Source organism: Pseudorasbora parva, chromosome 12 (genome assembly GCF_024679245.1).
Source record: "Pseudorasbora parva isolate DD20220531a chromosome 12, ASM2467924v1, whole genome shotgun sequence".
NCBI lineage: Eukaryota > Metazoa > Chordata > Actinopteri > Cypriniformes > Gobionidae > Pseudorasbora > Pseudorasbora parva.
The window spans coordinates 17,352,731-17,374,126 of record NC_090183.1 but is presented as its reverse complement, the minus strand read 5'-3'; the positions used below and the strand labels follow the sequence as shown (position 1 = coordinate 17,374,126).

The 21,396-nt window shown below is 37.7% G+C and overlaps 1 protein-coding gene and 1 long non-coding RNA gene across 2 annotated transcripts in view; one reads left to right on the top strand and one right to left on the bottom strand.

Annotated features, from left to right (window-relative positions):
* Positions 1-21,396, bottom strand: part of prkcaa (protein kinase C, alpha, a) — a 173,930-nt gene that overhangs the window by 139,313 nt on the left and 13,221 nt on the right. The gene's annotated exons all lie outside the window — the stretch shown is intronic.
* Positions 12,739-14,574, top strand: LOC137094103 (uncharacterized). Its single transcript, XR_010908593.1, has 3 exons — positions 12,739-12,796; positions 14,009-14,096; positions 14,192-14,574. It is a non-coding gene; the product is annotated as an uncharacterized lncRNA (long non-coding RNA).

Here is a 21,396-nt window from a genome sequence, read left to right as displayed (position 1 = left end):
AAAACTATTATAATTTGCAGTTATTTAATTTGCCAAATGATCTATGATCAAATTAATCTATGTAAAATGAATAATAGTTTTACATTTTCGTTATTTTTTACCATTTCATTGCTAACATCAGCTATCAGGTTCCCAGACGAATGCAAGCTAATCTTAGTAAAGTAACTTTTATCAGTGCTATCGTTATTCTGTATATTGTACGACATCACTAGCGTAAGGCAAACAAATTATAATGCAATTAAAATATTAATCTCATGTTATCCGTCATAGAACACGGATTTATGTTACAAGGTAAACAATACTTTTTCATCATTGACGCGAGGAAAACTATCCTAGACGTCGTTCTAGTGTTATGCACAGCACACCATGATATAATTAGCCAAGCAACAATAAAACTTCCAATATACACAAATAGGCTGAATTAATATTACCTGTCGAGAAGCAGGCAACGTCGGCGTTCTTTTTAAAATCGTTGCTCCTCATGAGCTCTTTCCATCTTGGAAAGGCCACTCCAATATTTACTTTTGTCTTGTTGATTTGCCCGTTGCGTTGCCATCTTAATTTTCTTCTCCGCTTCCTTGGCGACTCTGATACATATCCTGCAATGTTACTAGGTCCCCGACCCGGGTCGAATTCGGTAATCAATTCCGGGACGTGGTTGCTTTCACACAGAAGGCGACCCGGCAATGCTCCGGGAATATTGCGGGTCCGACGTGCATTGTGAAAGGGGCTTAAGAGTGATCCTCCATCATCATATAGCAGCCTCAAGCAATCCTCCTCTTCACATTCGACACAGTGCCATCGAGTGTAAAAACACGAAAGGCGAAGCTTGAATTTACGGGTATGTCCCTCTTTGGCAAATGTACTTTCAAGATGGAGGAGCAACATGGCGACCGCCATCCGAACCCTCACCCGTATGTATTTTCAATGGTATATTATAAAATTACGAGAATACATTATTACTTGAAAGAAGTAAATATACATTAAAGGGGGGGTGAAACACTCAGTTTCAGTCAGTGTCATGTCAATCTTGAGTACCTATAGAGTAGCATTGCATCCTGCATATCTCCGAAAAGTCTTTATTTTTTTTATAATTATATAAGAAAGATGCGCTGTTCCGAGTCTTTCCGAAAAAAGCCGAGCGGGTGGGGGCGTGTCATGTGAGCGGAGCTAAATAATGACGTGTGCAGCAGCGCGCTGCAGTGAGGAAAGTGAGTCGCTCTGTGAGGAAAGTGATTCGCTCTGTGAGGAAAGTGATTCGCTCTGTGAGGAAAGTGATTCGCTCAGTGAGGAAAGTGATTCGCCCGCCGCGTGAGGAAAGTGAGTCGCTCTGTGAGGAAAGTGATTCGCCCGCCGCGTGAGGAAAGTGATTAGCTCAGTGAGGAAAGTGATTCGCCCGCCGCGTGAGGAAAGTGAGTCGCTCTGTGAGGAAAGTGATTCGCTCAGTGAGGAAAGTGATTCGCCTGCCGCGTGAGGAAAGTGAGTCGCTCTGTGAGGAAAGTGATTCGCCCGTCGCGTGAGGAAAGTGCTAATACAGATCGACCGCCGGCCTATCAGTGGGTAAGTCAGTAGCTACTGGTTATATCACCTGTTTAGCATCCTACAAGCCAGCGCTTTGATGGGCGTAGCCTGTTGCTTTCGCTCTCTCCCTCGCTCTCTCTCACGCGCTTCCGGTAGAATTGTCCGTAAGGCCCATACAAGGAAATTCCGCCCCCGTTAACGTCAAAGGGGACGCATGATCTCAAAAAACTTGCCGAAACTTATGACTAACCGGAAGTAGTATTTTTGACAAAGAAATACTCCCATCAAACGTCCACCTTAACTTTTGAAACTTTGTCTATGTTTAGTATGGGATTCCAAGTCTTTAACAGTGTAAAAAGATCAGTATGCATGAAACAGCATTTCACCCCCCCTTTAATGAGCACATATATTTTTGAAAGAACCAAGAATAAACTAAAAAAGTTACACAGTGTAGCTTTAAATGTTAAATAAAATGAGGCATGGTATGCTAACTGAATCTTACATAGCTTGCATATAAATATTCGTTTTTTTATTTCTTTCTTTTTTTTCAAATATTCATTTTCACCTTCGAAATACGTTTTTTAAAAACGATTCGAATATATTTTCGAATTTAGAATATTCGTTGACAGCCCTACTGCAAACCCTCCTGATGATGAAAATTACGTCATGTGGATGGCATACGGACGGCCGAAGTAGACTTTCAGCTTTATTGCTGAGCTGAGCCAAATCAGCCGGTTCAGTTCTCTGAAAAGAGCCGGAAACATCATTAGGAAACAGCAGATCAGTCAAGAAGGTTTAATGTTTGCTATGTCAGAATTTATTCGGCAAATGCCGTTCCATCTCCAATTATTTGCATTAAAAATGTTTTTTGCAAGTCAAAAACCATTAATAAAGGGATTTTTTCCTGAACGTTGGCATTTCTATCACTCGTTTTGGATGCAATACTTCAAAATGTGCATATAAACAGGGTGATACATAGCTATAGATACAGCCTACACTGTTAGAATCTTGCATTGACACTAAGGTCTTAAATTCCATGGGAGGTTTATGAGATACCATGGGCAGTTTATGAGTGTGCCCAGTCAGAGAGATCACTTCTCTTTCTAAATCAGGGAGGAGAACAGCAACAAAATGAATGTGCTGCAGGGCCTGCTTCATCGAGAGACGAGAGAGTATGTGCATGCTCTGCCACACTGAGAATATTTGAAAAATCTCTTTAAACATCCCTCAAAGATTGGGGTTTCAACCTGAAAACTCAACAGTCACCCTCAGCCCCCTTTTTTTTATTAGTCGGTTGTGTGGCTGACTCTGCACTTCCGTCATATAGAACAAAGTTACATGGGGCATTTACATCCAGTACATCTGATAAGGCATGATCTGAGATAGCTTCTCCATGCTTTCAGCCAGACTAACTCTTAGTGAAAGGGGCCTGTGCTTAAGACAGCTCCTCATATGAGATCATGGGCCACAAGGCCAGCATTTGTTTTCATCTTCGCTGTCAAATCCACAACTTCTTGTGCCTGTACAGTAGCAGCAAAATCGTGCTTATGTCATCTAGGTTGAGGGAGAGGGCTGCTATTTCATTTGTTCCTAAAGAAGCCTCAGTGAGCCTCTGTTGCATTAGCTTATAAGGTTAAACATTTATGCAGGTTGCACGATTCCCTTTAGCCTTGAGAGCACGGCCATGACCAAGATAAGAGGAAAGGTAAAGTGGGCAACCTATGGAGGATGGCTTCCTTGCAACTGATGCATAAATTATATTGATTATTTCAGTATTTTAGACATGCTAATATGAAATCTAACAGTAATTACAATGAGCTACAAGTAACCATAATAAGCTATACTGCTCTCACAACTACTGAGCTACAAGAGAGAGGGGAAAACAAGCCACTTCTGTCTCCCCTGTGCAAATAACATTGATTGATTCTATTGAATGGAAACCCGCATTAGTGGTATCATTACCACATAAATCTGGTAAATCTTGAGTCTCTACCTCAGGTGCCACCAACAGCTAAAAGGTGCATTTATATTTCTGCTTTTGACTTCTGAAACAGCTATTGGGTTAAGTGAGGAGTTAAGTGAAGGTTTGATCAAAAATCTCCAATGGGCCAAACTACCAGCAACAATGTGTAAAAACCTTGTGGCGACTTACAGAAAAGTTTGACCTCTGTCATTGCCAACAAAGGATATATAACAAAGTATTGAGATTAACTTTTGTTATTGACCAAATACTTATTTTCCACCATAATTTGCAAATAAATTCTTTAAAAATCAGACAATGTGATTTGCTGGATTTTTTTCTCATTCTGTCTCTCATAGTTGAAGTGTACCTATGATGAAAATTACAGGCCTCTCTCATCTTTTTAAGTAGGAGAACTTGCACAACTGGTGGCTGACTAAATACTTTTTTTGTCTCACTGTAACTCAAAATTTAGACTTTGCAGGATGTCAAGGAAACAAAAAAATAATAAACAGAACAACCACTTTTTTGAGATGAGATCTTACATAGAGCAACTGAAAATGAGTGTTATATCTGCAGAAAAACACTGGGGACCAAACAAGATAATTAACTAGACACAGGTGTAAGACTTAAGGGAAAAAATAAAAACAAAAAACATAGCAACTAATGACCTAAGGGTATGTTTACACGATAACAATGTACTAAAAACTTTTTTCATTGCTTTTTTCACATACCGAACCCGCTATTGTCAAAATTGTCCTGCATGTTCACACGGATCTGTGAAAAAGACTGGCCAGTAGTTTGCGATTTGTCTGGTTCTCATCAGACCAAGCTCAATTTTAAGACCAAAATGGACGGATCTAATAAACTAATAAACGCTTCAGGAGTATGCGCTCAGAAAAACGTATGTCAGAACAGCATCAAAATATAACTGACAAGGCTTTAAAACATGCAAATAATACACTTTTGTGAATCCGAAAACCTGAAATGAGCGCAAACCTACCGCTGAATTGCTAAACTGATGTGAATGTTTGTTGTGTTGTACAGAATTTTGGGGCCGGGGCGCCAGAACTTTAACTGATAGAATTTGCACTGTAGCACGATACTACAATCTCCCATCAAAGGCAGATTATGGAGTCATGATAATCATTCACAATCTAAAATCATGATTTCACACCCAAATTCAATTACATGGTTATTCAGGGTTATTTCTTGTAAAAAGTTGTTTTCTGGTTTGTATGTACTTGTACTCACTAATACATATGTACAAACAACCACTGTTCCTATCATAGTATACAACCATTAAATCTGCATTAGTCGTAAAACTAAATCAACCACATTCACATTTTTAACAAGCAAAAATCTCTGTTGTTGCTAATCAACTGAAAAAAAAAGAGGCCATAAACATCAAAATAAACAAACAAACAAACAAACAAAAAAAACACAATATTGGTTTGTGAATTAGCAGGTCATTTCCTGCACATTAATACCCAGTGGACTCATTAGGACAGTCTACCTTTGCCTGACCGCTCCATCATGGATAATTATTATAGAGGTCAAGCCCCAGGGATCTGCCAGCAAAGCTGCATAAAATCACTACATAACATAACTACACTGCTAAAGCACACATCCACAATATGGAGAGAAGCAAATGTATGAATCTGTGAGAAATTAATTGTAAGAGAAAGGAGTGATTTAAAAAATAAACTTGTAAAATGTATACTGTTGTGCAAGTACATTCTACTATGTTTAGTTTACTTCCGTGAATTTAGAGTAGAAAATAAATTCAAAGACTCGTTGATTAGTATCGCTGGAGAGTAGAGTTATATTCATCTCATGGTAAATAAATCACCTCAGCCATGGTAATTTTGGTGACTCCAGAGTGATTTCCCACATCCTACATCAACCTCATGGGCCACATTTGAGCTGCAGAGCTGTCTGGGCGGCTGGAGCTGCCATTACTCTTAATAAAGAATGAGCCATAAAAAAAACTACACTCCCCATCATAGGACATTATGGCCCTCGGCTGAAGTGTCAGAAAGGGTAAAATGTGCAGGTTCTTGTCTAAAAAATGCTGTCACTTAAAAATAGATTCATACAGTTTCCTACATAATTTAGAATTCACAATACACCTTGTAGCTTTTATATACAGGGGTACAAAATCATACAAAAATGCTAAATTTATACAATATTTGAGAGTGAAGAATTTATACAAACATTACAAGAGAATTTTAAAAAATGTATTTTGTACTGTTCCTCAGAAACAAAAAAAGATGAATGATAAATAATAATATCACTTTAATAATAATAATAATAATAATAATAATAATAATAATAATAATAATGCTATTTCATTATATTACAAATGTATACTGATCAAGTTACAAAGTTTACATTCCCTTGGTTCTTATTCTCAATTAAGTTTGTTGCCTTCTTGAGTAGTGAATGTCTGCACATTTTGTAATAGTTGGCCTTGTGAAAAGGTGAACTCATTCTTGGGAAGTCAAGAGCTCAAACGTGCATACTCTGGAAAACCAAATAATGAAGGACAATGTATTTGCAAGACAAAGCAAGAACTCATGCATAATTAACACAAAGCACACAAAATGTCACTGATCATTGAACAAGCTAAACACCAGAATTAGAACCAGGGTGACAAACTTTTGAACAGGATCATTTGTAAAATTTTCATTTTGTCTTGTCAGTTATGTGAAATATCTTAAAGTCACTATGAAATCGAATTATTGTTTATATTAATAATAGCAATTATTATTTTTTTATGGAACATTACAGAGTTCATTACAAATAATTTATCCAGGCACATCATTATCATTATATATGTTTTCCCCCTCCTTTTTTTTTTTAAATTCATGTGCCCTTACAGCGATAACTCTTCTCTAATGGTGCGAGTGCTGGTCAATAACCCCTCCCCCTCCCCCTCCCCCCTCCAGCAACCTGCCATTGACATAAGATCACAGCAATTAGCAAACAATAATGATCCAACGATCCAATTGATTCTCGATGGACAAAAGGTCCTGCTCTACTAGTTTTACTCCTTCCAATTGGAAAGAGTAGATGAGCACAATATCTGTTCCAAACTTCAGTCAGGGGAGAGTAATAAAAAAAAAACAATAAGTATTTTTTATTTATTCCTCTTTATTTTGAATTACTGTACTAAAACTCTATTGCCAAAAGTATTGAGACACCCCTCCAAATCATGAATTCAGGTGTCAATCACTTCCATGGCCACAGGTGTATAAAATCGAACCCCTAGGCATGGAGACCGCTTCTACAAACATTTGTAAAAGAATGGGTCGCTCTCAAGAGCTCAGTGAATTCAAATTCAACCTATACCGTGATAGGTTGCCACCTGTGCAAAAAGTTAATCTATGAAATTTCCTCACTACTAAATATTCTACAGTCAACTGTTAGTGGTATTATAATAAAGTGAAAGCAATTGGGAACAACAGCAATTCAGCCAAGTGCTAGACCATGTATAATCACAGAGTGGGGTCAGTGCATGCTGAGGTGCAGAAGTTTTCAACTCTCTGCAAATCAATAGCTACAGACCTCCAAACTTCGTGGGCCTTCAAATTAGCTTAAGAACAGTGCATAGAAAGCTTCATGGAATAGGTTTCAGGAGTGATGAATCGCGCTTCTTTGTCTGTCAATCCGATGGACGATTCTGGGTTTGGCTGTTGCCAGGAAAACCGTACTTGCCTGACTGCACTGTGCCAAGTGGAAAGTTTGGTGGGGGTGGGGGGGGGGGGGGGGGGTTGTTTTTCAGGGGCTGGACTTGGCAGGCCTGCACAGAGTCCTGAACTCATCCCGACACCTTTGGGAGCTTAGAGTGGAGCCTTCACGTCCAACATCGGTGCCTGACCTCACAAATCAGCTTCTAGAAGAATGATCATAAACCTTGTGGAAGGTCTTCCAAGAAGAGTTGAAGCTGATATAGCTGCAAAGGGTGGTAAAACTCCATATTAAACACTATGGATTAATGTGCATGTAAAGGCAGACGTCCCAAAACATTTGGCAATATAGTATATATTTTAGACATGGAACATTCCAACATTTATTAGAAAGAAAAGAATTGCAACCACTGTGTATTTTTATAATATGTTATATGGGCAATCAATAAGTAATGCTGAAACAAAACTTGCTTCATTTAGACAGAGACATGACAAAAAAAAAATTGAGTGCAACTAATATGTTGGCCATGCAATTCTTGAAATGCCTACTGGATTTATTGGTTGATCCAATATTAAAATATTGGGGAAGAATGATTATCTGTCGATCTCTACAAGAAAGAACGAAAACTTGCAGTTCAATAAATGAGTCCAATGTTGATTCAGAAACAGCTTCACAACCAAGGTAAAATATTATTTATTTGGCTGTGGCTTAAGACTCATCAGAGATGCAACACCGCAGACAGCAGGTGAAGCCTGAGAACACGGCCAGTTCAGCACTATAGACACAATTCTGAGAAAACCTGCAGCGAGATCAAAAGTGATTTCTGCCATGCTGAGATTCATTAGTTCATTAGTCTGGAATAGACACCAGACTAATGACCTAATCAATTCAACTAATGAAATTTAAAAGCACCCCTGAAATGCATATCTTGATTTTCAGCATGTTTTACTGGCTAGAATGGATAGATGGGTTTCAAAACATTTTAAAAAATTTTTTTTGTGATTATGAATAAGGGCAAACGTACTTGGTTTTATGTATGAGCATGAAACTCAGCGAGTGTCCAAAAGCTGCATCTGAATATGCCTACTTTCATAATATTCATAAGAGGGCGGAAAACAGTGTGTGAGACAAATTGTATGTCAGAATTTATAAAGCAGTGAACTACTGCTGGAAATATATTCTGAACTGTCCAGTCGATGAACACTTCACTATCACATGAGGCCACAGAAGAGGATTTGCGAATTTCAGTGAATTTCATTCATATTACACACATTAATACTATATAGAATGTACTTTTTCAATAGTCATGATGTTTCAAACCAAATGTAGTACCTACTATAATATGCAATTTCTGATGCAGCACAGGACTATAATGTGACAATGTGGAAAACCCTAACTTCAATTACGGAGTTATTGTAGTCCATATATTAAAATGTCCATTCATCAAAGCACATAGCAGTGCTGGTGTAATTTGTCAACTAGTCATCTGGCATGTTCTTAGGAGCTAATGACTCTCTAGTCTTTATTTATTGATTTACTTTCTTTAGAATAGGAATCACTGGACCTCCTGTCTGCTTCTTTTGACAAAGTAATTCCACCTCACTGAATCGTCATCAAAGTGAAGGGCTTAACCACTGACTACAATCACAGAAGACTATCCTGAGAGTCACTATAGCAACCTAAGCTTTTGTCTTCTGATAGCAGACAAAATTTATAATTATGAGGTCAGAACAAAAGGGCATTTCCATTGTCTCAAGGCCACTAGTTTGCTACCAAATGATTTGCTGTAGGTTAAGGAATTTACCTTTTATGATATATGTTTCTTGTAATGTGTTGTGCACTCTCCATCATATGTAAAACCTACTAAAGGGGTGGTAAAACACAATTTCACTTTTCTAACTTTAGCTAGTGTGTAATGTTGCTGTTTGTGCATAAACAACATATGCAAATTTACAACGCTCAAAGTTTAAAGCAAAGGAAGATTTTTTTTTTTTTTCAAGCTACACTGTGTGATATTTTCCCCCATCTAGCAGTGTAAAGGTATATGACCATCCAGTGAATAATAGTTTCTGTTCCTCTCAATTCTGATTTTGTTTGAACTCCTACGGTGGCCGATTTAGTCCAAGATTAAAATGGCAATCCCCCTCTTCACATTCGACACGGTGCCATCGAGTGTTAAAACGCGAAAGGCGAAGCTTGAATTTACTGATGTGTCCCTCTTTGGCTAATGTACTTTCAAGATGGAGGGGCAACATGGCGACCGGCATTTGAACCCCTCACCCGTATGTGTTTTCAATGGCATATTATAAACTTACGAGAATACTTTATTACTTGAAAGAAGTAAATATACATTAATGAGAACATATATTTTTTGAAAGAACTAAGTGTTTTTAGCTAAGAATAAACAAAAAAAGTTACACAGTGTAGCTTTAAAGAAATCAATTTCTAAGGACTACAGCAAATAGCCGGTTGGAAACTACAGCCTTTTCCTCCAGACTCGCTGACATCAGCGGGTTCAATATTTACATAAACCCCTCCTTCGAGAATATTAAATAAGGGGGACGAGGCATTTGGAATGCAGAGGAAACGCTGTTATTTTCATCCGGATTGTAGGTCCACTTTGCTCAGCCTTCCTAGGGATGGGGAAGTTATCATTTTCTACCCTGTTCCCTAACGTAATGTCACATTAAATATATCAGGTGAAGTGGATGATCTTGTGTTGTTAATCCAGCAGGCTCCATCAGTGTTGTAACAACATATAAAGGCGGCTCAGACACTCACAGCCCGTGATAACTTTACCGATCAACTAACACAACCATTTTCGACCCTGTTCCCTCACGTAATGTCACATAACATTTATCAGATGAAGAGGATGATCTTGTGTGGTAAATCCATCAGGCTCCAACTCCCTGACAGTGTTGAAAACACATAATGGCGGCGCCCCGCCTACAGCCCGTGATAACTTACTAATCATCAAACACGTGAACTAGGCGGTTAGCGAATCAGAACACAACTGGGCCAGCTAACCAATCTGAGCCCATTGCGTATTTTTTAGGGACTGGCTTTGTAGAATCCGGAAACCATCAGACCGTTTTTACAAGAAGGGACAAAGCAGTGTAGAATAAAGGTAAATGATATGAAAAATAATGCAATTTTTAAAAAAAAAACAAGCATGAACACGTTACAGTCCACCCCACAAACACAATCAGGCCTTCAAAAGAGTGTTTTACCACCCCTTTAAACATACTATGTGCATGCCTAAGGATATTTGAATCATCCTTTTTGCCAAAAACTTCGTTGGCCATCTACAGTCACAAGTTCCAACAAACATTTACAAACTGCATCACAAAGTTTAGTTGTTGGACCTACAGTTATCTCGACCTGTGGTTAGAAAACTTAATTATTCACAGAATGACATGCAGTACAATCAATGTCTTTTACCCTATGGATTAGGGTATTCATCCATACAAATTTCATTCTACATATTTTAGGTTCCCATTATTTTGAAGAGTATGTGCTCTATAACTCTGTGGAACCCTGGAGTACGATGTACGAGGGAATGCGCGTTTGAAACAAACATCTAAAGCAAAACAACGAAGAGCAAAAATATTAAAATAGTCCTCCATATTTACAGCAATTATCTGCCATTCATTTAATATTGAACCAATTAAGCATCACCTACTGTGTGATGTCATTAACAAAAGTTCTACACTGTTGAACCAATGTGGTTTGAATGACAGATTACTATGGTTTAGGGACATAGTCATGAGTTGCCAGTTAATGTATCCAGTTACATGTACCCAAATCCAATATCCATTGTACTAGCAGCAAGTTACATCATATGGCAGTGTGCAATCTGAGAAAAGAAAATTGCATTAGATGCTATTATTATAAATATTAAATATCCTTTATGTTGTATATCCTGTAGCAGAATACACTGCAGTGGTGGACTAGGGAAACATTGGCTTTTTTAACATGAAAAATGTAGGTGCAAAATTACTTTTATAGTTGCTAAATTACAGAATTGCTTAAGAAATGGCCGCCCAAAAGCACTGTCATCTATGCCCAGGTTCTGAATCAGACAAGTGTTTCACTCGTGATTCTCGTGAAAAGCCATGAGAGACTAACGTCAACAATTTAGTATAATGTGTTTTGCTTGAACACTTGTGATCAGATCAAGCAAAACACATCCTAATGTCAGGTGTAAACAGAGAGAGGCAGAGAGAGATGGGGAGAGAGAGAGAGAGAGAGAGAGAGAGAGAGAGAGAGAGAGAGAGAGAGAGAGAGAGAGAGAGAGAGAGAGAGAGAGAGAGAGAGAGAGAGAGAGAGAGAAAGAGAGAGAGAGACTGTCTGTTTTATAAATGACGGTGCAAAGAGATGTGGACAGTGTAAGTATAATGTTGTAGTTCACCAGAAGCACACAAGAACATCTGCTTCGATTATCTGCTTTAAGAGGAAGCCAAAAGCCTTCATCTCTCCATTTGTTGAATTACTGTCATATTGTTATCATCTACCATCCAAAATTCACCAACCACCACTCTTTCTCCTTTAAAAGACAAGAATCCATGCTTCCCCATCATATTATCCAAACAAATCTATACGCAATTACAGTCAGATTTTACAGTAATTTAGAGTTGATGCATTACATGGCTAATGTGTTTGCACAGGCACACACAGCAGTGATGTACACTAATGCAGAGCTTTGGTTGATCTGTGCATTCATAATGCGGCTTTCCCTGAAACACCCAACCCCCCCCCCCCTTTCACACTCACATCTAAACAGCACTTTCTCATTGGATAATTCAATAGCACCAATGTGAATATCTGGCCTGCTAATCCATAGCTCTCCATGATATCCCCACTGCACAAGTTGAGAATGAATGACAGTAGCACTCCAATGACCCAATGTAGAATCACAGCAGCAACCAAGCTGCTTCCAGATACTGGGGGTTGGGTAAGAGCAGGATTTAGTATTGTGATTCATAATCATTTACAGAACCAAAATAAGGTCAGGTAGGTCAGGTTTTGGGGCAAAAATTTGACTCCAATCAGGTACATAATGAATCTTGTTCTATTAGATTTTTGAAATCCTTTGTTCTATGTAATATGTTTTATATGTTTACTCCTGTGTGTATTGTTCTAATTCTGTTGTGTCATGTTGCACAAATTAAACATTTAGTTTGTTTACGTCTCTCTCTGTTTACGTCTTAAGTGTTGATCATTTTCTGTTTCATCTCATCAGTCATCTGAGGTAGTTTATTTGTAGACTACAGACTCAAAGAAACTGAGAAACCAGAGCTTCAAAAGTCAAACTTTTGGTTTTGATACTACTACTACTACTACTACTACTACTACTACTACACAGCAAATTACTGAGGGATAAAAACCTGGTGTTGGGCATCTAGTGATAAAATCTGGTGTTAATTTACAAATATTATATGTTTTATCACTTGTTTAGTGATAAAGCACAGTGTTTCCTTTGGGTGATAAAGCACAGTGTTTCCTTTGGGTGTTAACAATCAACATCTGCGCATGTGCAGAGCATTTTAAATTTCCCAGCTCATCCTTCGGTCTCTCCATCTTTATGGATTTTCCTGCACACACAACGGTTACAAGGACAAGGTATAGTATAGTATTATTATCTTATCAACTTGTGATTTATTAATGAGCTTGTATAATGAGTAACGTAGCCGATGTGGTTGACTTAACTCTGTTAGCGTTTTTTTTTTTTTTTTTTACCTCAGTTTAAATTTAGCGCGCTTTTGATCCGCCATTCAGTTTAACATAACTGAATAACCCCCACTAACACACTAAATTCGTTAATGCAGGACGAGATTTACGTAAGTGACTTAATTTCGTTGTACTAATTTTGTAATAATGTAGCAGCATTAACATTGTCATTTTTTAACTCACTGGACTTGGATAGTTATTTCTTCTCATTTGGCATAACGTCTTTCACCCCGTAACTACGAGTTAATTCTGGTGTTTTGAAATGTCATTCAAATGAGAAAGCAGACGTTAATCGAATGAATTAATTGCTCTTAATTTTTTTTTCTTGTGTGACGCCGGGGCTCGATCCCTAGCCGAGCACCCACGGACAGCACGGTCCATCATTGTCGGCGCTGCGCATACTGATCGGCCTGCAACATTTTGCGAGTGAAATGCTCTGTGTGTTCTAGCAATCTTCTCGTGGTACTTTGATAACATACGCCGACCATTCTGTACAGCGCTCCAAAATGTCGAAAACATCGTAGGACACGCTTTTCTTCATGAACTGCTTCAGTCAATATATAGAAACTCAAGATCGAGTACGAGTGTGCAATGTCGTGGAATGTATATGCCAAAACTCATTTTGGCGTGCATATGATACGCTGTTTTTTGCGTGCATATGATACGCAATTTATGGCGTATTATACATACGAACCCCCCACCCCACTACCCTAAACTACCCAAGAGAGCGTGTCATATATACGCCATAAAGTGCGTATCATATGCACGCCGAAATGAGTTTTGGCGTAGGCTATAAATTCCACGACATTGCACACTCGTACTATTTGACATTTTTCGTCTTATTTTGTATTAGTTGAGCAGACATGCATTAGTGCCCTTCCATGCGCGATTTTTTCTGTACAACTTAGTTCTAGCCTTTTCTAGTTGTAGCATTGTAAATCTGTAACAGTAGTGCTCATGTTTTGAATATAACGTTTTCTTGCTATGTGTTGGTATAAAAATAACCTGAAGTAATACACAAAGTGACCTGATTATTTTGAGTCTTTTAGTTTGCTTTCTGCTTTGGAGGATTTTTGTTTCATGGAATATTGTTTATTATTGCAGAAGGAAACCACTTAAGGCCACAATCTATGTATGCCCTTGGCATTTTTACTCTACAAACCTAAACGATCCTGAAAGGAAGACAGGCTATGTAAGTATCTCTGCTTGTTGATTGAAGATGTTTGAAACTTTATATCTTAGATTTTTTTAATGTGTTTGTTTTAACCAAATTTGTCTCTTTAACAGGAACGATACTATGTGTTTGGATCATTTTGAGGAGCGCTATCAACGCCAAGATCGTGGGATCGATGAATTGGGAAAGCAAGAACTGACAAAATGTAAAAATGCATACATTGAATGCAATGTAAGTCGCTTTGGATAAAATCATCTGCCAAATGTAAATGTATTAATTTATAAAGGAATAGTATTTTTTATCAGAATGAATTACAAACCAGACAGTTTTTTAACATTAAGGTTGATTTAATATATACAATGTTGAATTTTTGTATTTTCAATTAAAACATTACTTGAGGAATGTTTCTTTGTTTAATCTTGTTTGAAACGCAGTAGAGATTTATCATGGTAAGATGTTATAGCATTGGAGTATAACAAGAAATTGTTTTATTCAATTGTATGTGTGACAACAATCGCTTTACTGTAGCGATTCCCGGCGAAAGCAAGAACTGGCAAAAATGTTTTTTATTTTATTTAAAAATGGTATTGAATGCAGTGTAAGTCGCATTGGATAAAAGTGTCTGCCAAATACATAAATGTAATGGAATTGATATATTACAATTTCAATAAATATTCAAATACATTTTTAGTCACTTGATTTTTTGGGGGGAAAAATAAAATAATATATATAAATTGTTTTAAATTTCATTCACAGTGCCATTTTAGTATTTAAGTATTTACATTAAATAAACATTAAATACACTGGGTGTGTGAGATTAATCACCGTAAAGTGTTAAATGTACACTTATGAGTAATACATTTCTCAACACCTTGAGTGACTAAAAAGAAACACTAACACAGTGTTTGTATAACGAACACTTTCGTCAGTGTTGTTTTAACACTAGCAAAGATGAACCTGTATGTTCACCCGGAAAGTGATAATTTTAACACCCGTGGTGATAAATCTCCCAACATGTTTTTTGCTGTGTACTACTACTAATAATAATAATAATAATAATAATAATAATAATAATAATAATTCATTACATTTATATAGCGCCTTTTCTATACCCTAAATAGTGCACACTAGACATGTTAAATCTAATGACGCATTGACATTACACTGACAAAAGTCCATTGGCCAATAAAATATCAAAAGTATGTTGACCTTTGAGATCAACATTTGCTGCCCTATGCAAACAACAAATGATTAATTTTTAATATTAAACTTTACTCAATACTTGACCCATTTTAACAATTTTGCAACACAACATTTTCGCTTGCAAACAAAAAACCTTTTTGGCATGTTTCTGTTTTCTATCCGACTACCTGCAATTCAAAAATGCAATACTACAAATTACATCTAGTGCTGAGTGCAGTTTAATGATAATGATATTTTTATGACTGTCTTTCAAAATAATATACAGCTTATGAACTTCATGACAAAAGCTCTTTTCGGAATAACATAATCCACTGATCTTTTAAGCACAGTTTATTCCTTTTATCCCCCCACAAAAGAGAGTATCCATTAGAGTGAAATGTTCATATCAAAGTCTGAAATGTGATGGTGTGTCAGTCCGGAACTGATGATTTCCCATTTGAAGCTCTCAGCACAAAGAGAGAGCTTTTCAGAAGGTGTAGGGGTGGTACAGATGATCCCATATACATTCATCAGTGGAAAAGCACAAGCTCTCAAGCTCTCTTTAGAGGGGATTGGGTTAAAGATATGAACTAGGCATGTCCAAACAACCAGGCTGTCAATGTACATGAAAAAACGTCAAGGACCAAAATGTTTGTCAAAAAAAAAAAAAACATCTCTCGCCAAAAATCCATCAGTCAGCAATGATATTATTAAAAGGTCCCATTCTTCGCGATCCCATCTTTCAAACTTTAGTTAGTGTGAAATGTTGCTGTTAGAGCATAAATAATACCTGTAAAATTATAAAGCTCAAAGTTCAATGCCAAGCGAGATATTTTATTTAACAGAAGTTCCCTTTCAAAGCCTACAGCGAACGGCCGGTTTGGACTACACCCCTGCACTTCCTTGCAGGAATGACGTCACTAGAACCGTTTGTTGACTAACCCTCTGCCCACAAGTACACACAAAATAGGGGGCGTGGTCTTGTTGCTCTCTCACGTGGAGAAGAGCGCACATTCAGCGCTTCCATCTCCCTGTTATGGTAAGAGGCGGGAGCTTTCCGGGCAAAGTGTGCTAAGCTGCTGTCCAATCACAACACAGGAAGCGCTGGCCCAATCAGAACTTGTTATGTGTTTCTGAAGGAGGGACTTCATAGAACAAGGAAATCATCAGGCCGTTTTTAAGACAGAGGAAACTGCGGTGAACAGATAAGTAAATTGTGTGAAAAATATTTTGTTTTTTTACACGCAAAACATGAACTTATTTTATATTGCACACTGTAAACATAATCAAAGCTTCAAAAACACATTAAAAACGAGACCTTTAATGCAACAAAAATATTTTAATTAATGCAGTGTTATGTTCTAAATTAATTATATTTCTAAATTATTTTTTTCAATAAAGTTTTTTTATTAAACAAAAAAAAAATGGTTTATTTAATTAGACACCGGTTTTGATTATACTTTTTTATACCATAAAACTAAAATATTTAGAAAACATAATTTAGGATAGTGTAACACATTTGTCTTTCACTAAATTGTAAGGACCTGCTCCTAATTCCCACATGGCTGAGAAATCAAAATGGACGGATAGAGGGTATGCATCGACGTCACTTTCACGCTGGTACATGCCCCTCAGCCGGGACTGAGTGGCAGAAGAGCTGCTATGTGACTGGAGTTAATAAGGGAAAATGTAAGTAAAACAAACGGTTATGAGTCTAAACTAATATAGTATAGACTCGATATAGTATTTCTTACAACTTACCAAAGATCTAGTAATCCATGGATATTGACAAACAGCCCAGAATCGTGTTTTACTGACATTTATATTAGCCTGATTTTGATACATATTTATGACTAAGTCATGACAATTTAGAGAGTTAATCCTGCATTTATATGCAGATGGGCCTATTTATTGGCGCGTGTATGTGGCCACCTGTCAAGAATGGAAAACAAAAGTTTAATTCAAATTCTGCATATAAAATGGGGCTATTAATTATAGTTTATATCGCCTAGACAGCACGCAGGAATCCAGACTAACTTTTTGCCTGGGTTGTACTAAATTTTGTGCTGGTGCACCTAAATAAACAAGTTAGGTGCACCAGCACAAAATTTAGGTGCACCCAAAAAAAGGGATGTCCCGATCCGATCACGTGATCGGAAAACGGGCCCGATCACGTGATTTCAGACTCGATCGGAATCGGACATTACATCCCAATCAGGACTCGGATATATATATATATATATATATTCTGGGGTGAAGTGAGCAGGGGTGCCATGTAAAAGGTGCGCACTTGCACCGCGGTTCATCTCACATCTGATGACGCATCAATAATATGGGTTGTAACTTGAAAATAATGCTTTATGTATGTTTCTGTAGATGGATACCCATGCTGGCTCATCAGTGATACATTACAACAGCGCTAATAAAAGAAAAACGTGGGCAAAACGGTCTATGTGTAAACTTTGTTCAATTCATGCGAGTGCTGCCATATGTTCGAATACGGCATGATGAGCAGTAGGGATGTCAATTTTCACAAATTCCCATGATCGATCGTCGTTTAAATTAACGATCAATTAATCGATTAATCGTTAACCATAATACTGAAATATGCATCTACAGCAGTGGCTTATAGCCGACAGCATGACAGGCCTATGTGCAATGCTGCTCAAAACGCCATGTTCTTCACCAAATGAATGAGAAGGATTTTTTTTATCTAAACAAAGGGCTATGGGATTGTAAAATTAGTCGATGTTATTTATAATTTAATTAAATTACTTATTTAATAACCAAATATAACATGAAATACAACACGAACGCCGCCTCAGATCTGTTATTCAGAATTTGTGGATGCATGTGGAACATGCTGAAACGTCACCTAAACCCAATTAATTCAAAACGATTTATTAAAATATTGTTTTCATTAATGTTATGTAATGTGACAGTCCCAATCATAGTTATTATTAGTCGTGCGTTGCTGTTTGAACTGCAGGAGCTGAAGCGGATGCGCTGAATCAACACTGGTAAGTTACACTGCTCTTTGCTAGCACGTTATTTAACTCAACAAAAAGCTTCCTATATGAGATTAATCAGATTTATATAAAGTTAACAAAATATTACAAATTATATATCTTCACAAAATGATACGCATGCACAAGTGAACTTGAATTGAGTTGCTGATATTCAAATTCAGAATGGGAGACGCGCTCTTCCTGGAACAACGCTCTGAACACGGCACCTAAACCCAATGACTTTACAACCATCTATTAAAGTTGTGTTCTCATTTCTGTTATATAATATGATCGTCCCAATCATCGTTATTATGCATTGCTCTGTATGCGCTAAAGCTGAAGCACTGAATGAAAACCGGTAACGTTAGCCATCACTGACTGAAGCCATTTGTTAGTGCATTTTATTTCACTAAAAGAAATGCATCCAATATGATTGATCACATATATATATATATAACGTTACAAAATAAATGTAATATTACAAATTACTTCAGCACAATCTGATGCGAATGCACAAGTGAACTTGAACAAGTTACATGCGCGAGTCAGAATGCGTTACTCATGTTGTGCATGCGCTCTTCCTGGATCAACGCAATAAAACACATGGCAAACAAACCCAAATAATTAACAATCACAATGTTTTATTACAATAGTGTTCTCATTAATGTTGTGTAATATGACAGTCCCAATCATAGTCATTATTAGTGCTGTTGGAGCTGATCACCGCCACGCTTTTACTACCGCTCACCTCTAACGTTAATTATTAATCAAATGCATCCTTATGAGATAAATCAAAATAAACACAATATTACAACTTACATTTGCACAAAACAAAAGGCTGCGAATGCACATGCAAGCTTGCAGTCATGATGAAGGTGTAACTCCCGCTGTAAAATGGTCCCAAATAGAACTCAGGCACGCTCGCATCATTTTTCCTCCCGTTTCGCAGTTGAGCCGCACGCACGAGCATGACCCTGCTTAATCGATGATCGAGAAGTCTTATCGATCAAATGTCTTATCGACAATTAATCGATCATCGATTAATCGTTGACATCCCTAATGAGCAGTCATTTTCACAGTCATCACCCGGGTATATTCGCCAGAAGACGCGAATGAGAACGCGCGCGCTGATCTGTCTCTGTGCATCATCCGAAAGCGCACACTCGTCTCACAGCGCGCAAATATTCTCTTTTAATATTCAATTCATAGTGTTCTCTTTCAAGTCTTACGCTTAAATGGACCAACTCACACAAGAAGTATGTCAACATGTCTATCTTGATGAGTATCCAAGCAGACAATGGGCCCTATCTTGCACCCAGCGCAATTGACTTTGTACACCGACGCATGTGTCATTCCTATTTTGCACCCGCACAAAGCGCGCTTTTCCCTCCACAGAAGCACGTCGCTAAACTAGTGAATGAACTTGCGCTCCCTGGGCGGTTCAGCGCAAAAAAGGAGGCGTGTTCCGGCGCAAACAATCCCTATTTTGCTGTTCCATTAACAATTGCGCCACTGTCCAGAAAAAACCTAGGGCTGGGCGATAAATCGATTTTATGGATTAATTCGAGTTTTTAGTTTACGACGATTTTTGTGAATGAAAATTGGTTTTCTCTTTAAAATCCGCCGACGCTCCCCTCTGGGCTCCCGTAATGGCTCAGCCCTCCCCACGCGCGTTTGCCAGAGGTACACAAACAACAAGGATCGCGTCTAACAACATACAGTGTCATTCGTAATTGGTTCAGTTTTTCACAGAACAATTAACAATACCCCGCTGCAAAGTGTGTTTGAAGTCTGAACGGAACCGCGCTAGGCGCTACTCATTTAAAGCTGCGCTGACACGAACGCAGCGCGAGCTCACACACGGGCCAATCTCGTGACAGACACGATACACTGCAGTGCTGGTGATCCAGTGAGAGAGCGTTTAAATTCACCACAGAATTAATACCATCGCTACTGTGATCTAGTGGAAGCGGTCGGGGCAGAATTCTGTTATAAACCACAGATATCAGCTCTAACAAAGTCAGGGGTTTCAGTCACAAAACACCAACATTTACCACGATTGTACTGTAGTAAAACCACATGGATTTAATGTTGTTGTTGTTGTCATTATTTATCTCAGGATTCGTACAACCTTTTGAGATTGAAATTCAAGCACTTTCCAATGGTTTTCAAGAGCTTCACACTTATTTCCAGCACTTCAAAGCTCTATCCGACTGTAATGTTATTTTTAATGTGATGGTTTGTAAAACTAAAAGTTTAAAGGGGTCTTGTGAAAGAAATAGTCGAATGTTTTTATTAGTTTATTTTTTTAAAATGTGTAATCCATTTTGTAGCATTTTTATTCAAAAAAAGATATGAAATGCCCACCACTATAACCAGCAGAAGAGCACTTATTGATTTATTAGCGATTTCCACTCCCTAATGTATGTAGAAAAGTACGAAGTCACAGTCTCAGGAAAAACTAAACTTTTCTTCAAATTGTGACTAAATTACAGTAAAGTAAAGAGCTCCTTTAATAATCACTGAAGCTGTCGATCAGTTCAGTGTGAGACTATTGAAGAACAATGCTAATCTATATTTAATAAGAGCATAACATTTAAATTTTCCCTATACTTTTTTTGCACATTACTGTTGTTAATAAAAGTTAATTTTATCTGCATATCAATTCATAAACCTTTGATATGTATACTGTATATTGCAAAAGATATGGTGCCCATTTATACTGTGGAATAGTCCGGGTTATTCACATTAATATTCACATGGGGTCCAGTTTTGCACCCCAGGTGGCACCTCTACCAAGCTGCAAATATTTAATTTTACCTAAACAAAATAAAGTTAAAACTTGTTTTGAACAATTTCTTCGTCATCTGCAGATTGATTTTAAGTAGGAGGGGGAAAAAAATCGTTTTAAATCGTAAATCGAATTTTTGGTGAAAAAATCGGGGATTTTTTTTTTGGGCCATATCGCCCAGCCCTAAAAAAACCTAGTCTAAAGTCAGCGGCACGTTGCGCGTTGTTCATTATGCTATTTTAAGGGCGCATGCTTGACCATAATGTATAGCGTGCACAACGCGCATACACTTTGCTCATGTAATCTACACAGATGCAACAGTTATTTTTGCAAATCA